The sequence below is a fragment of the Myxine glutinosa genome, chromosome 13 (genome assembly GCF_964187855.1).
Source record: "Myxine glutinosa chromosome 13, kmMyxGlut1.1, whole genome shotgun sequence".
NCBI lineage: Eukaryota > Metazoa > Chordata > Myxini > Myxiniformes > Myxinidae > Myxine > Myxine glutinosa.
In genome coordinates, this window is record NC_136273.1 from 101,915,894 (window position 1) to 101,931,742 (window position 15,849).

A 15,849-nucleotide genomic window follows, 5' to 3' on the forward strand; every position below is an offset into this window, starting at 1 on the left:
GAACCACGTGACATATGACGTCATCATTAACATATTTTATTCCCCCATGGAGAGTTCTTTACAATGAGCCATGTCTCAATTGTTTCTGTTCAGCACTTTTGGAGATATAGTGGTGCAAAGTTTTGCCGTTTTTCCAAGATGGCGGCCGAACCACGTGACCTATGACGTCATCATTAACATATTTTATTCCCCATGGAGAGTTCTTTACAATGAGCCATGTCTCAATTTTTTCTGTTCAGCACTTTTGGAGATTTCGTGGTGCAAAGTTTTGCCGTTTTTCCAAGATGGCGGCCGAACCACGTGACCTATGACGTCATCATTAACATGTTTTATTCCCAATGGAGAGTTCTTTACAATGAGCCATGGCTCAATTTTTTCTGTTCAGCACATTGAGATATCGAGGTGCAAAATTTTTCGGTTTTTCCAAGATGGCGGCCGAACCACGTGACTGATGACGTCATCATTTGGGCACAGTATATTAGAGGGCAAGTCCAATATGTTTGCCAAGTTTGGCGATTCTACGTGCAACGGTGTAGACGTAGTGCTGCAAACAGACAAACAGACAAACAGACAAACAGACAAATGAAAAATCGGTCAGAGACCGAGGACTTGCCGGAATTTACTTTTTCATTGGGGATTTAGGACAAATATGGCGGCCGAACCACGTGACCGATGACGTCATCATTAACATATTTTATTCCCCATGGACATTTCTTTCCAATGAGCCATGTCTCAATTTTTTCTATTCAGCACTTTTGGAGATGCGAATTTTTTCGGTTTTTCCAAGATGGCGGCCGAACCACGTGACCTATGACGTCATCATTAACATATTTTATTTCCCATGGACATTTCTTTCCAATGAGCCATGTCTCAATTTTTTCTGTTCAGCACTTTCGGAGATATAGAGGTGCAAAGCTTTTCGAAGATGGCGGCCGAACCACGTGACCGATGACGTCATCATTAACATTTTTTATTCCACATGGAGAGTTCTTTACAATGGGCCATGTCTCAATTTTTTCTATTCAGTACTTTCAGAGATATGGAGGTGCAAAGTTTTGCCGTTTTTCCAAGATGTCGGCCAAACCACGTGACCGATGACGTCATCATCAACATATTTTATTCCCCATGGAGAGTTCTTCACAATGAGCCATGTCTCAATTTTTTCTGTTCAGCACTTTTGGAGATATAGCGGTGCAAAGTTTTGCCGTTTTTCCAAGATGGCGGCCGACCACGTGACATATGACATCATCATTAACATATTTTATTCCGCATGGAGAGTTCTTTACAATGAGCCATGTCTCAATTTTTTCTGTTCAGCACTTTTGGAGATTTCGTGGTGCAAAGTTTTGCCGTTTTTCCAAGATGGCGGCCGACCACGTGACTGATGATGTCATCATTAACATATTTTATTCCCCATGGAGAGTTCTTTACAATGAGCCATGTCTCAATTTTTTCTGTTCAGTACTTTCGGAGATGTAGAAGTGCAAAGTTTTTCGGTTTTTCCAAGATGGCGGCCGAACCACGTCACCGATGACGTCATCAATTGGGCACAGTCTATTCCAGGGCAAGACCAATATGTGTGCAAAGTCTGGCGATTCTCCGTGCAACGGTGTAGACGCAGTGCTGCAAACAGCCAGACAAACAGACAGACAGACAGACAAACAGACAAACAAACGAACAGATCAACATACTTGCCGGAATCTTTTCCGGCAAGTAACAAACGAACAGATCAACATACTTGCCGGAATCTTTTCCGGCAAGTAATGAAAAATCGGTCAGAGACCGAGGACTTGCCGGAATTTACTTTTTTATCGGCCATTTAGGACAAATATGGCGACCGAACCACGTGACTGATGACGTCATCATCAACATATTTTATTCCCTATGGAGAGTTCTTTACAATGAGCCATGTCTCAATTTTTTCTGTTCAGCACTTTTGGAGATATAGTGGTGCAAAGTTTTGCCGTTTTTCCAAGATGGCGGCCGACCACGTGACATATGACGGCATCATTAACAAATTTTATTCCCCATGGAGAGTTCTTTACAATGAGCCATGTCTCAATTTTTTCTGTTCAGCACTTTTGGAGATATAGTGGTGCAAAGTTTTGCCGTTTTTCCAAGATGGCGGCCGACCACGTGACATATGACATCATCATTAACATATTTTATTCCCCATGGAGAGTTCTTTACAATGAGCCATGTCTCAATTTTTTCTGTTCAGCTCTTTTGGAGATTTTGTGGTGCAAAGTTTTGCCGTTTTCCCAAGATGGCGGCCGACAACGTGACTGATGACGTCGTCATTAACATATTTTATTCCCCATGGAGAGTTCTTTACAATGAGCCATGTCTCAATTTTTTCTGTTCAGCACTTTTGGAGATATAGTGGTGCAAAGTTTTGCCGTTTTTCCAAGATGGCGGCCGACCACGTGACATATGACGTCATCATTAACATATTTTATTCCCCATGGAGAGTTCTTTACAATGAGCCATGTCTCAATTTTTTCTGTTCAGCACTTTTGGAGATATAGTGGCGCAACGTTTTGCCGTTTTTCCAAGATGGCGACCGAACCACGTGACTGATGACGTCATCATTTACATATTTTATTCCCCATGGAGAGTTCTTTACAATGAGCCATGCCGCAATTTTTTCTGTTCAGTACTTTCGGAGATATAGAGGTGCAAAAATTTTTCGGTTTTTCCAAGATGGCCGCCGAACCACGTGACTGATGACGTCATCATTAACATATTTTATTCCCCATGCACAGTTCTTTACAATGAGCCATGTCTCAATTTTTTCTATTCAGCACTTTCGGAGATATGGAGGTGCTAAATTTATCGGTTTTTCCAAGATGGCGGCCGACCACGTGACTGACGACGTCATCATTAACATATTTTATTCCCCATGGAGAGTTCTTTACAATGAGCCATGTCTCAATTTTTTCTGTTCAGCACTTTTGGAGATATAGTGGTGCAAATTTTTGCCGTTTTTCCAAGATGGCGGCCGACCACGTGACATATGACGTCATCATTAACATATTTTATTCCCCATGGAGAGTTCTTTACAATGAGCCATGTCTCAATTTTTTCTGTACAGCACTTTCGGAGATATAGAGGTGCAAAGTTTTTCGGTTTTTCCAAGATGGCGGCCGAACCACGTCACCGATGACGTCATCAATGGGGCACAGTCTATTCCAGGGCAAGACCAATATGTGTGCAAAGTTTGGCGATTCTCCGTGCAACGGTGTAGACACAGTGGTGCAAACAGACAAACAGACAAACAGACAAACAGACAGATGAAAAATCGGTCAGAGACCGAGGACTTGCCGGAATGTACTTTTTTATTGGCCATTTAGGACAAATATGGCAGCCGAACCACGTGACCATGATGAACATATTTGATTCCCCATGGAGAGTTCTTTACAATGAGCCATGTCTCAATTTTTTCTATTCAGCACTTTCGGGGATATGGAGGTGCAAAGTTTTTCGTTTTTTCCAAGATGGCGGCCGAACCACGTGACCGATGACGTCATCATTAACATATTTTATTCCCCATGGAGAGTTCTTTGCAATGAGCCATGTCTCAATTTTTTCTATTCAGCACTTTTGGAGATATAGTGGTGCAAAGTTTTGCCGTTTTTCCAAGATGGCGGCCGACCACTTGACTGATGACGTCATCATTAACATATTTTATTCCCCATGGAGAGTTCTTTACAATGAGCCATGTCTCAATATTTTCTGTTCAGCACTTTTGGAGATATAGTGGTGCAAATTTTTGCCGTTTTTCCAAGATGGCGGCCGACCACGTGACATATGACATCATCATTAACATATTTTATTCCCCATGGAGAGTTCTTTACATTGAGCCATGTCTCAATTTTTTCTGTTCAGCACTTTTGGAGATTTAGTGGTGCAAAGTTTTGACGTTTTTCCAAGATGGCAGCCGACCACGTGACTGATGACGTCATCATTAACATATTTTATTCCCCATGGGGAGTTCTTTACAACGAGTCATGTCTCAATTTTTTCTGTTCAGCACTTTTGGAGATATGGAGGTGCTAAGTTTTTCGGTTTTTCCAAGATGGCGGCCGACCACGTGACTGACGTCATCATTAACATATTTTATTCCCCATGGAGAGTGCTTTACAATGAGCCATGTCTCAATTTTTTCTGTTCAGCACTTTTGGAGATATAGTTGTGCAAAGTTTTGCCGTTTTTCCAAGATGGCGGCCGACCACGTGACATATGACGTCATCATTAACATATTTTATTCCCCATGGAGAGTTCTTTTCATTGAGCCATGTCTCAATTTTTTCTGTACAGTACTTTCGGAGATATAGAGGTGCAAAGTTTTTCAGTTTTTCCAAGATGGCGGCCGAACCACGTCACCGATGACGTCATCAATTGGGCACAGTCTATTCCAGGGCAAGACCAATATGTGTGCAAAGTTTGGCGATTCTACGTGCAACGGTGTAGACGCAGTGCTGCAAACAGACAGACAGACAAACAGACAGACAGACAGACAGATGAAAAATCGGTCAGAGACCGAGGACTTGCCGGAATTTACTTTTTTATCGGCCATTTAGGACAAATATGGCGGCTGAACCACCTGACCGATGACATCATCATTAACATATTTTATTCCCCACGGAGAGTTCTTTACAATGAGCCATGTCTCAATTTTTTCTGTTCAGCACTTTTGGAGATAGAGGTGCAACGTTTTTCGGATTTTCCAAGATGGCGGCCGAACCACGTGACCGATGACGACATCATTAACATATTTTATTCCCCCTGGAGAGTTCTTTCCAATGAGCCATGTCTCAATTTTTCTGTTCAGCACTTTTGGAGATAGAGGTGCAACGTTTTTCGGATTTTCCAAGATGGCGGCCGAACCACGTGACCGATGACGTCATCATTAACTTATTTTATTCCCCCTGGAGAGTTCTTTCCAATGAGCCATGTCTCAATTTTTTCTATTCAGCACTTTCGGAGATATGGAGGTGAATTTTTTTCCCGTTTTTCCAAGATGGCGGCCGCACCACGTGACCGATGACGTCATCATTAACATATTTTATTCCACATGGAGAGTTCTTGACAATGAGCCATGTCTCAATTTTTTCTATTCAGCACTTTCGGAGATATGGAGGTGCTAGGTTTTTCGGTTTTTCCAAGATGGCGGCCGACCACGCGACTGATGACGTCATCATTAACATATTTTATTCCCCATGGAGAGTTCTTTACAATGAGCCATGTCTCAATTTTTTCTGTTCAGCACTTTTGGAGATATAGTGGTGCAAAGTTTTGCCGTTTTTCCAAGATGGCGGCCGACCACGTGACATATGACGTCATCATTAACATATTTTATTCCCCATGGAGAGTTCTTTACAATGAGCCATGTCTCAATTTTTTCTGTTCAGCACTTTTGGAGATATAGTGGCGCAACGTTTTGCCGTTTTTCCAAGATGGCGACCGAACCACGTGACTGATGACGTCATCATTTACATATTTTATTCCCCATGGAGAGTTCTTTACAATGAGCCATGTCTCAATTTTTTCTGTTCAGTACTTTCGGAGATATAGAGGTGCAAGGTTTTTCAGTTTTTCCAAGATGGCGGCCGAACCACGTCACCGATGACGTCATCAATTGGGCACAGTCTATTCCAGGGCAAGACCAATATGTGTGCAAAGTTTGGCGATTCGCCGTGCAACGGTGTAGACGCAGTGCTGCAAACAGACAGACAGACAGACAGACAGACAGACAGACAGACAAACAGACAGACAAACGAACAGATCAACATACTTGCCGGAAAAATTTTTCCGGCAAGTAACAAACAGATGAAAAATCGGTCAGAGACCGAGGACTTGCCGGAATGTACTTTTTTATCGGCCATTTAGGACAAATATGGCGGCCGAACCACGTGACCGATGACGTCATCATTAACATATTTTATTCCCCATGGAGAGTTCTTTACAATGAGCCATGTCTCAATTTTTTCTATTCAGCACTTTTGGAGATATGAGGTGCAAAGTTTTTCGGTTTTTCCAACATGGCGGCCGAACCACGTGACTGATGACATCATCATTAATATGTTTTAATTCCGCATGGAGAGTTCTTTACAATGAGCCATGTCTCAATTTTTTCTGTTCAGCACTTTTGGAGATATAGTGGTGCAAAGTTTTGCCGTTTTTCCAAGATGGCGGCCGACCACGTGACATATGACATCATCATTAACATATTTTATTCCCCATGTGGAGTTCTTTACAATGAGCCATGTCTCAATTTTTTCTATTCAGCACTTTTGGAGATATGAGGTGCAAAGTTTTTCGGTTTTTCCAACATGGCGGCCGAACCACGTGACTGATGACATCATCATTAATATGTTTTAATTCCGCATGGAGAGTTCTTTACAATGAGCCATGTCTCAATTTTTGCTGTTCAGCACTTTTGGAGATATAGTGGTGCAAAGTTTTGCCGTTTTTCCAAGATGGCGGCCGACCACGTGACATATGACATCATCATTAACATATTTTATTCCCCATGGAGAGTTCTTTACAATGAGCCATGTCTCAATTTTTTCTGTTCAGCACTTTTGGAGATTTTGTGGTGCAAAGTTTTGCCGTTTTTCCAAGATGGCGGCCGACCACGTGACTGATGACGTCATCATTAACATATTTTATTCCCCATGGAGAGTTCTTTACAATGAGCCATGTCTCAATTTTTTCTGTTCAGCACTTTTGGAGATAGTGGTGCAAAGTTTTGCCGTTTTTCCAAGATGGCGGCCGACCACGTGACATATGACGTCATCATTAACATATTTTATTCCCCATGGAGAGTTCTTTACAATGAGCCATGTCTCAATTTTTTCTGTTCAGCACTTTTGGAGATATAGTGGCGCAACGTTTTGCCGTTTTTCCAAGATGTCGGCCGAGCCACGTGACTGATGACGTCATCATTTACATATTTTATTCCCCATGGAGAGTTCTTTACAATGAGCCATGTCTCAATTTTTTCTGTTCAGTACTTTCGGAGATATAGAGGTGCAAAGTTTTTCGGTTTTTCCAAGATGGCGGCCGAACCACGTCACCGATGACGTCATCATTTGGGCACAGTCTATTCCAGGGCAAGACCAATATGTGTGCAAAGTTTGGCGATTCTACGTGCAACGGTGTAGACGCAGTGCTGCAAACAGACAGACAGACAGACAGACAAACAGACAGACAAACAAATGAAAAATCGGTCAGAGACCGAGGACTTGCCGGAATTTACTTTTTCATTGGGGATTTAGGACAAATATGGCGGCCGAACCACGTGACCGATGACGTCATCATTAACATATTTTATTCCCCATGGACATTTCTTTCCAATGAGCCATGTCTCAATTTTTTCTATTCAGCACTTTTGGAGATGCGAATTTTTTCGGTTTTTCCAAGATGGCGGCCGAACCACGTGACCTATGACGTCATCATTAACATATTTTATTTCCCATGGACATTTCTTTCCAATGAGCCATGTCTCAATTTTTTCTGTTCAGCACTTTCGGAGATATAGAGGTGCAAAGCTTTTCGAAGATGGCGGCCGAACCACGTGACCGATGACGTCATCATTAACATTTTTTATTCCACATGGAGAGTTCTTTACAATGGGCCATGTCTCAATTTTTTCTATTCAGTACTTTCAGAGATATGGAGGTGCAAAGTTTTGCCGTTTTTCCAAGATGTCGGCCAAACCACGTGACCGATGACGTCATCATCAACATATTTTATTCCCCATGGAGAGTTCTTCACAATGAGCCATGTCTCAATTTTTTCTGTTCAGCACTTTTGGAGATATAGCGGTGCAAAGTTTTGCCGTTTTTCCAAGATGGCGGCCGACCACGTGACATATGACATCATCATTAACATATTTTATTCCGCATGGAGAGTTCTTTACAATGAGCCATGTCTCAATTTTTTCTGTTCAGCACTTTTGGAGATTTCGTGGTGCAAAGTTTTGCCGTTTTTCCAAGATGGCGGCCGACCACGTGACTGATGATGTCATCATTAACATATTTTATTCCCCATGGAGAGTTCTTTACAATGAGCCATGTCTCAATTTTTTCTGTTCAGTACTTTCGGAGATGTAGAAGTGCAAAGTTTTTCGGTTTTTCCAAGATGGCGGCCGAACCACGTCACCGATGACGTCATCAATTGGGCACAGTCTATTCCAGGGCAAGACCAATATGTGTGCAAAGTCTGGCGATTCTCCGTGCAACGGTGTAGACGCAGTGCTGCAAACAGCCAGACAAACAGACAGACAGACAGACAAACAGACAAACAAACGAACAGATCAACATACTTGCCGGAATCTTTTCCGGCAAGTAACAAACGAACAGATCAACATACTTGCCGGAATCTTTTCCGGCAAGTAATGAAAAATCGGTCAGAGACCGAGGACTTGCCGGAATTTACTTTTTTATCGGCCATTTAGGACAAATATGGCGACCGAACCACGTGACTGATGACGTCATCATCAACATATTTTATTCCCTATGGAGAGTTCTTTACAATGAGCCATGTCTCAATTTTTTCTGTTCAGCACTTTTGGAGATATAGTGGTGCAAAGTTTTGCCGTTTTTCCAAGATGGCGGCCGACCACGTGACATATGACGGCATCATTAACAAATTTTATTCCCCATGGAGAGTTCTTTACAATGAGCCATGTCTCAATTTTTTCTGTTCAGCACTTTTGGAGATATAGTGGTGCAAAGTTTTGCCGTTTTTCCAAGATGGCGGCCGACCACGTGACATATGACATCATCATTAACATATTTTATTCCCCATGGAGAGTTCTTTACAATGAGCCATGTCTCAATTTTTTCTGTTCAGCTCTTTTGGAGATTTTGTGGTGCAAAGTTTTGCCGTTTTCCCAAGATGGCGGCCGACAACGTGACTGATGACGTCGTCATTAACATATTTTATTCCCCATGGAGAGTTCTTTACAATGAGCCATGTCTCAATTTTTTCTGTTCAGCACTTTTGGAGATATAGTGGTGCAAAGTTTTGCCGTTTTTCCAAGATGGCGGCCGACCACGTGACATATGACGTCATCATTAACATATTTTATTCCCCATGGAGAGTTCTTTACAATGAGCCATGTCTCAATTTTTTCTGTTCAGCACTTTTGGAGATATAGTGGCGCAACGTTTTGCCGTTTTTCCAAGATGGCGACCGAACCACGTGACTGATGACGTCATCATTTACATATTTTATTCCCCATGGAGAGTTCTTTACAATGAGCCATGCCGCAATTTTTTCTGTTCAGTACTTTCGGAGATATAGAGGTGCAAAAATTTTTCGGTTTTTCCAAGATGGCCGCCGAACCACGTGACTGATGACGTCATCATTAACATATTTTATTCCCCATGCACAGTTCTTTACAATGAGCCATGTCTCAATTTTTTCTATTCAGCACTTTCGGAGATATGGAGGTGCAAATTTTTTCCAAGATGGCGGCCGAACCACGTGACCGATGACGTCATCATTTGGGCACAGTATATTAGAGGGCAAGACAAATAAGTGTGCAAAGTTTGGCTATTCTACGTATAGAAAGATTCTACATATAGAAAGTTTTCCGGTTTTTCCAAGATGGCGGCCGAACCACGTGACCAATGACGTCATCATTAACATATTTTATTCCCCATCTAGAGTTCTTTACAATGAGCCATGTCTCATTTTTTTCTGTTCAGTACTTTCGGAGATATAGAAGTGCAAAGTTTTTCGGTTTTTCCAAGATGGCGGCCGAACCACGTCACCGATGACGTCATCAATTGGGCACAGTCTATTCCAGGGCAAGACCAATATGTGTGCAAAGTTTGGCGATTCTACGTGCAACGGTGTAGACGCAGTGCTGCAAACAGACAGACAGACAGACAGACAGACAGACAGACAGACAAACAGACAGACAAACGAACAGATCAACATACTTGCCGGAAAATTTTTTCCGGCAAGTAACGAACAGATCAACATACTTGCCGGAAAATTTTTTCCGGCAAGTAACAAACGAACAGATCAACATACTTGCCGGAATCTTTTCCGGCAAGTAACGAACAGATCAACATACTTGCCGGAAAATTTTTCCGGCAAGTAACGAACAGATCAACATACTTGCCGGAAAATTTTTCCGGCAAGTAATGAAAAATCGGTCAGAGACCGAGGACTTGCCGGAATTTACTTTTTTATCGGCCATTTCGGACAAATATGGCGGTCGAACCACGTGACCGATGACGTCATCATTAACATATTTTATTCCCCATGGAGAGTTCTTTACAATGAGCCATGTCTCAATTTTTTCTATTCAGCACTTTTGGAGATATGGAGGTGCTAAGTTTTTCGGTTTTTCCAAGATGGCGGTCGAACCACGTGACCGATGACGTCATCAACATGTTTTATTCCCGGGTCGAGGCATCGTGCCCGGGCGGAGACAGGCGGGCCGGTGGTCGGAATGTGATGCTCCACTCCGTGACTGACGACAACGGCTGAAAAGGTGGGCCGTGTAAGGGCCGGGAACTTGGTGAGGAGACGGGCGAACTCATCAGAGGTCGAGAGCATGCAAGCAAGCCTCGTCGAGGCGGACCCGCTCAGCGAGCATGGAAGAGAACTGAATGTCTCAGCATTAATGAGCCGCTGATTTTTAACATCCACCAATAGGCCATTGGCGCAGAGGAAATCAGCGCCCAGCAAGGGGGTGGACACCCTCGCCATGACAAATTCCCATGTAAACCGCTGCCCGCCAAAGCATAGTGCCACGGTCCGTTTGCCAAAAGTCTGAATAGCACTGCCGTTGGCAGCTTCCAGGGCGGGGCCATGACTCCCGGCCTCCCGGTCCAATGCCGACGCAGGTAGAACGCTCACCCGGGCCCCTGTATCGCAGAGGAAACGACGTCCGGAGTCGGTGTCCGAAATGAACAACAAACTGCCCGAACGGCCGACGCTCATGGCAGTTAACGAGCGCCGGCCACCCCGTTTCCCGACTCGCTGAAGCTGCATGGTGGCCGGCATGCCTTGGCCTTGGGCCCAAACCTTGCGTGGTAAAAGCACAAGGCTGGGGCCTTCTGCCGCTGGGCTGTAATGGCGGCTACAACGGTGCCCGCCAGCGGCGTAGGCTCGACGGGGCCGGGGTCCCATGCAGCCGCACTGCATTGCTGTCTGGCGGAGAAAAACTTGTCTGCTTCCCTGGCCAGGGTGCGGAAATCCTTAACAGACAAGTTGGCCAAGGCTGACTGTACCTGTCCTGGCAGCTGCTGCAGGAACAGTTCCTTGAAGAGAAAACATGGTCCGTGGCTGCCCAGGAGAGACAACATGTGGACCATCAGCTCCGACGGCTTGGAGTCGCCCAGCCCGGGTAGAGAAAGTAGCTGGCGGGCGCGCTCAGCCTCAGTGAGCTCAAAGGTTTTGAGTAGCAGCGCCTTTAGCGTCTCGTACTTGCCGCCCTTCGGAGGATCCTGGAGAAGGCTCACCACCCTGGTCGCATTGGAGTCACTGAGCGCAGACACGACATAATAATACTTGGTGTCGTCAGCAGAAATGCTCCGAATGGCGAATTGGGCGTCAGCTTGGGCGAACCAAACGGCAGCCGGTCGTTCCCAAAACTCCGGCAGTTTAATCAAAACTGCGCTTGTGCACAATAATGTGCATCAAGGAAGCAACACGTAGTATATTTAACGTGTTTATTATGATTCATAGAGGATTCGAACCGCCGATCTACCAGATGCAGAGCGGATGTTCTAACCATTATGCCACAAAGTTTGACACACACACACACACACACACACACACACACACACACACACACACACACACACACACACACACACACACACACACACACACACACACACACACACACACACACACACACACACACACACACACACACACACACACACACACACACACACGTAAACACGTTTGTGTGAAAGTTTTGCACACACTTGCATGAACACTTGTGTGAAACACAAGACAAGTACATGTATACGCACGCGCACGTCTTGACCCCATGTTGACCGGCATCCAGTCTATTACACAGGTAGTAACGCTTGCGCACACACATACACACAGAAATATATTGTCTTAAAGAGTGATGTATGGACATTCATTGTCCAACAATGTAAAGACAATGACATAATCGTAAACATGTCTTTAAGACAAAAAAAACAACTCGGAACGCCCGGATACCTGGCGCCCGAGTGGAAATAGGACCATTCGCGAGATCTTCAAGGAGAGTAAGGTAAAAACAGGTGCGGGTGAAGAGGGAACGGGGAAAGAAAAGAAAAAAAGTTGGAAGATCTGCGACTGTTCTCTGATCTGATGGGAAGATCGAAATGGGAAAGCTTTATTAACTAAACGCGGACCTCGACGGAAACACCATTCAGATGCCCCTCCCACCTGCTGTGTTTTCTTTTAAACTTTGCCCGCTGCTGGTCGAGTCACGTGACCACGCAGAAGCTAAATTGGTTGACATGATTTCCCCTGAAACCTGCAACGAGTAATTCTCAAACGATCTCTTGTTATTATCTTCCAGGAATTTCAAAAATAACATTTACCTGAGGGAGAGGCCGAGCTGAGTGAGCATTCAGCGCGTCATCCGCAGGAGCTTCGAGTAGTGACCGCGACCAAAAGGGGACTCCTTGTGTTTTAATGAAGTAAAGTCATCCTGTGTGGTTTTAATAATGTTTTATTTACGGAAATATTCACATTTGCTCTTTGAGGAAGTTGCACTTTAACCCCTGAGGATTTGTTTTCCACTTCCGCCTTTTTGTGTTGCCGAGCAACGGTGTTCTCGCCTGAGGGAAATCGTATGAAGGAGTGATGTGAGAAGGAATGAGGGAGAGGAGCGAATGGGGAATGAATGTGGGCAGAGGCGGTGCGTTCCATTAGCAAGCAGCTTGCTATCGGTGATAAGTGGTGCCGAGCACTCCGTTCCATTTCGTTGGAGTGCTTGATTGAGCGGAAAGGCACAAAACAGATGGCGCAAACTGGCAAATCTGAGTTTGTTACTTGTCTTGCCGGAAAAGATTCCGGCAAGTATGTTGATCGGTTGGTTTGTCTGTTGTCTGCGCGCAACACTACGTCTACACCGTTGCACGTAGAATCGCCAAACTTTACACACATATTTGTTGTCTTGCCCTGGAATAGACTCTACCCAATTTTTAACTCTCAGCCCAAGGCCTCCATTATGACGTCATAATTTGATAATTACAAAACTTCATCCAATCAAGATGCAATTTCTTGAGCGCCATGTCGGCAGAAACTGGTGTAAAAAAAAAAGAATGATGACGTCATCGGTCACGTGGTTCGGCCGCCATCTTGGAAAAACCGAAAAATTTTGCACCTCTATATCGCCGAAAGTGCTGAATAGAAAAAATTGGGACATGGCTCATTGTAAAGAACTCTCCATGAGGAATAAAATATGTTATGATGATGTCATAGGTGCCTCCATTATGACGTCATAATTTGACAAATACAAAACTTCATCCGATCAAGATGAAATTTCTTGAGCATCATCAAGGAATAAATTAGTTCAGAAAACAAATAATAATGACGTCATCGGTCACGTGGTTCAGCCACCATATTTGTCGAAAATGGCCGATAAAAAAGTACATTCCGGCAAGTCCTCGGTCTCTGACCGATTTTTCATCTGTTTGTCTGTTTGTCTGTCTGTCTGTCTGTTTGCAGCACTGCGTCTACACCGTTGCACGTAGAATCGCCAAACTTTGCACACATATTGGTCTTGCCCTGGAATAGACTGTGCCCAATTGATGACGTCATCGGTGACGTGGTTCGGCCGCCATCTTGGAAAAACCGAAAAACTTTGCACCTCTATATCTCCGAAAGTACTGTAGAGAAAAAATTGAGACATGGCTCATTGTAAAGAACTCTCCATGGGGAATAAAATATGTTAATGATGATGTCATATGTCACGTGGTCGGCCGCCATCTTGGAAAAACGGCAAAACTTTGCACCACTATATTTCCAAAAGTGCTGAACAGAAAAAATTGAGACATGGCTCATTGTAAAGAACTCTCCATGGGGAATAAAATATGTTAATGATGATGTCATCGGTCACGTGGTTCGGCCGCCATCTTGGAAAAACCGAAAAACTCTGCACCTCCACATCTCCAAAAGTCCTGAATAGAAAAAATTGAGACATGGCTCAATGTAAAGAACTCTCCATGGGGAATAAAATATGTTAATGATGACGTCATCAGTCACGTGGTTCGGCCGCCATATTTGTCCTAAATGGCCAATAAAAAAGTACATTCCGGCAAGTCCTCGGTCTCTGACCGATTTTTCATTTTTTTGTCTGTCTGTTTGTCTGTCTGTCTGTCTGTCTGTTTGCAGCACTGCGTCTACACCGTTGCACGTAGAATCGCCAAACTTTGCACACATATTGGTCTTGCCCTGGAATAGACTGTGCCCAAATGATGACGTCATCGGTGACGTGGTTCGGCCGCCATCTTGGAAAAACCGAAAAACTTTGCACCTCTATATCTCCGAAAGTACTGAACAGAAAAAATTGAGACATGGCTCATTGTAAAGAACTCTCCATGGGGAATAAAATATGTAAATGATGACGTCATCAGTCACGTGGCTCGGCCGACATCTTGGAAAAACGGCAAAACGTTGCGCCACTATATCTCCAAAAGTGCTGAACAGAAAAAATTGAGACATGGCTCATTGTAAAGAACTCTCCATGGGGAATAAAATATGTTAATGATGACGTCATATGTCACGTGGTCGGCCGCCATCTTGGAAAAACGGCAAAACTTTGCACCACTATCTCCAAAAGTGCTGAACAGAAAAAATTGAGACATGGCTCATTGTAAAGAACTCTCCATGGGGAATAAAATATGTTAATGATGACGTCATCAGTCACGTGGTCGGCCGCCATCTTGGAAAAACGGCAAAACTTTGCACCACAAAATCTCCAAAAGTGCTGAACAGAAAAAATTGAGACATGGCTCATTGTAAAGAACTCTCCATGGGGAATAAAATATGTTAATGATGATGTCATATGTCACGTGGTCGGCCGCCATCTTGGAAAAACGGCAAAACTTTGCACCACTATATCTCCAAAAGTGCTGAACAGAAAAAATTGAGACATGGCTCATTGTAAAGAACTCTCCATGCGGAATTAAAACATATTAATGATGATGTCATCAGTCACGTGGTTCGGCCGCCATGTTGGAAAAACCGAAAAACTTTGCACCTCATATCTCCAAAAGTGCTGAATAGAAAAAATTGAGACATGGCTCATTGTAAAGAACTCCACATGGGGAATAAAATATGTTAATGATGATGTCATATGTCATGTGGTCGGCCGCCATCTTGGAAAAACGGCAAAACTTTGCACCACTATATCTCCAAAAGTGCTGAACAGAAAAAATTGAGACATGGCTCATTGTAAAGAACTCTCCATGCGGAATTAAAACATATTAATGATGATGTCATCAGTCACGTGGTTCGGCCGCCATGTTGGAAAAACCGAAAAACTTTGCACCTCATATCTCCAAAAGTGCTGAATAGAAAAAATTGAGACGGCTCATTGTAAAGAACTCTCCATGGGGAATAAAATATGTTAATGATGACGTCATCGGTCACGTGGTTCGGCCGCCATATTTGTCCTAAATGGCCGATAAAAAAGTACATTCCGGCAAGTCCTCGGTCTCTGACCGATTTTTCATCTGTTTGTTACTTGCCGGAAAAGATTCCGGCAAGTATGTTGATCTGTTCGTTTGTTACTTGCCGGAAAAGATTCCGGCAAGTATGTTGATCTGTTCGTTTGTTTGTCTGTTTGTTACTTGCCGGAAAAAT